The 2778-nt window shown below is 44.5% G+C and overlaps 1 long non-coding RNA gene across 1 annotated transcript; it reads left to right on the top strand.

Annotated features, from left to right (window-relative positions):
• The first annotated feature begins 2081 nt into the window (after window positions 1-2081).
• On the top strand, window positions 2082-2716 carry LOC105564560. The gene is made up of 2 exons (XR_001009131.1): window positions 2082-2192; window positions 2285-2716. It is a non-coding gene; the product is annotated as an uncharacterized LOC105564560 (long non-coding RNA).
• Window positions 2717-2778: the final 62 nt, after the last annotated feature.

Consider the following 2778-nt stretch of genomic DNA (forward strand, 5'->3'; position numbering starts at 1 on the left):
ATCAGGCGTCCACCGCCTTCCTTCGAGCGCTAGCCGCTCCTACGGCGCCAGTCGCCCTCCGGGAAGCGCCAGCCGTTTCGCCAGGGCACCCGCTACTCCTCCTGAGCGCCAGCCGCTCCTTCAGGCGCCAGTCGCCTTCCAGCAAGCGTCAACTGCTTCTCCGGAGCGCCAGCCGCTCCTTCCAGCGCCAGCCGCTGCACCGGGCGCTAGTCGCCTCCCTCAGGCGCCTGACGCCAGACACCACGGGGTCTCCAAACAAGGCCCCGGCGCCGGACGCCGCAACGCCTGCCGACTCCTCGGGGACTCCCGCAGACACCACCGACATTCGCAAGGCGGTGAAATCTAGGAGCCGGGCAAGCAAGGAGAACCGGGAGCCCCGTCCCCACAAGGGAGGCAAGTCCCGGAGCAGGGACCACAAGGGAGACCGGCCTCCGCGTCCTCCCCTCCAAGAGGAACTGATCCCCTTGCGGAAACGGACGCAGCCGCTGCCCGTACACCTCCAGGCCAAGCGTCCCAGGGCGGATGCACCCACGGATTGCCGACCAGGCGCACCGGAACCGGACCCGCGGCGAGAGCAGCCGGAACGACCCCGGACACCGAGGGTGTGCTTAGTCGTGAGCGACGACTCCGACCACGGGAGCACACCTCGCCGAGCGTACCTCGCCGACGCAGAGACGCAAACAGTACAGAAGACGTTTCGGGACGCGGCAACCCAAACCGAAGTTTAGGGGTGGTCGACACCCAAGCTGTAAGAAACCCAAATAAAATGTCACAATAACTTCGAACCTAGCGTCCATAATATTACCTGCCACTACCCTTCCTCTTGCGGTCACCCACTGCGTAAAGCGTAGTAATTAAGACGTACGAACAGGCTAGGCGGAGCCTAAACTTTGTATTCGGATACGCAAAATAAACTGAAGGAGTGCAAAGTTTATTACACTGTCAATTTTTGCAGTGCAGTTACTATTAGCGCGGTGAAATTATGGATCCTAACCGCGGACTTTTATTTCTTATAGCGAATTCGGTTGCTTGCACTGGTGCGCACTGATTGTGAGTGCGAACTAAGGCTTGTTTATAGTCAATTCTTATATTTCCGAAGCGTCTTAAATATTCTTGAAATATTTCGTAGCCAGTAAAACGATCTGTATAGCATCCATACGGATTGTTTTCTGGCTAAATCGCTTTGAACGTGCATTTAAGACAAAGTTAAGTATAAAAATTGACTGTAAACTGGCCTTGGTGTGCACTCGGTACGCACTAGTGCAAGCAACCGAATTCGCTATTAATGAAATTTTAGGTTAGCATCGATCGGACCTAGTGTTGCACTCGCACAAGACAAGTTTAGTGCAAAGCGAGTTCAGTGTGTAATTGCATCGAGTTGGTGTTGCACTGAGAAAGGTTAATACCGATCGGACCTAGTGCTGCACTTGTACAGTTCAGTGCAAAACGAGTTCAGTGTCAGTGCAAATCGGCCGAATTCACTATAAAGCTGAAATTTCATGCGAGCGAAGAAAAGCTGGCTTTTATCCCCTCTCATCGATTTTCGATGAAAATGGCTGATTCAGCGAAAACACGCTAAAAGTTCGATTCATTCGAACTTTCAGCTTTCAGCTGAATCACGGTCAAACACGGGGTCGATAGAATATTAATATTCAGAAAAATTGAAAAATGCGAAAGAAATAGAAGCAATGGATGAAGTAAGTATATACATATGTATTATAGTAACATAAAGTATTATAGGTTAGATAAATTTCTTATTTTTTCTCTGTACCTCTTATTGTATTTCGCTTCCCTAATCCTACCTTCTTCCCATTGTCTTTGTGTGTCTCCTTCTCTTTTTTCTACAATAATTCGACTTTTATCATATTCCTTTCCTCCTTCGGCATGCTATCTACTGCAATAATACCCCATCCATTTCTATTATATTATCTAGAACCTTTAAGTGATCCTTATAGTCTCCTTTTCTATTAAACGCAAAGCCAAAAGGTAACTGAAAAACTGCACCTCTTCTAATTTTTCATATTAATATTATTAATTTGTATTTCTTATATTGTAGGAAACTGTATCGATACCGTACACCTGTGGTGTGTGCGAAACTACTTTTGATAAAACAGAATTATTGAAACATCCTTGTTTGTTAGATTATAACAAGTGTCAAATAGATGCAAATTTTTATGTTTATCCTGCACTCGGTAAGTATTATAGTGACAAATTTTTTTATTGCATATTTTATTACATATTTTAAGTAAGAAGTATAATTAGGAGATGTTATTAATACATGCAGATGATGGAAAAATTCTACATAAGAGTTTGGTGGATAGTGCAGAGATTATTGTTACGGAAACCAGCAAAGTCCCAAACCAAAAGACTGATGCAAGTAATTGGCGAAATATAAGAATTATAGAAGAGGAACGTTTAATCGACGAAATTTGTAAATGTCCGCCGTTATGGAATTTTAAACTTCCCCTTATCGAAAGAAGCCTGCAAATAAAAAAAAACTGTGGGAAGAAGTAACAGAAGCAATGGATGGTAGTATTTAATAGTCATAATTTAACTGGACTAAAATTCGTTCATATTAAATATATTTTTCTTTTCTAGGCAAAATGGACATTATAACTATTAAAAAAAGATGGAAATATCTGTGCGATACTTTCCGAAACCATAAAAATAAGCAGCATCAGCCTAGTGGCTCGGCAGGAATATCGCGTCAAAAAAACTGGATACATTACGAACGGATGCAATTTCTTGACGACGTACAACTTGAAAGCGAGTATGTAA

The sequence above is a fragment of the Vollenhovia emeryi genome, unplaced genomic scaffold (genome assembly GCF_000949405.1).
Source record: "Vollenhovia emeryi isolate VEMERY1.0 unplaced genomic scaffold, V.emery_V1.0 DF943936.1, whole genome shotgun sequence".
NCBI classification, from domain to species: domain Eukaryota; kingdom Metazoa; phylum Arthropoda; class Insecta; order Hymenoptera; family Formicidae; genus Vollenhovia; species Vollenhovia emeryi.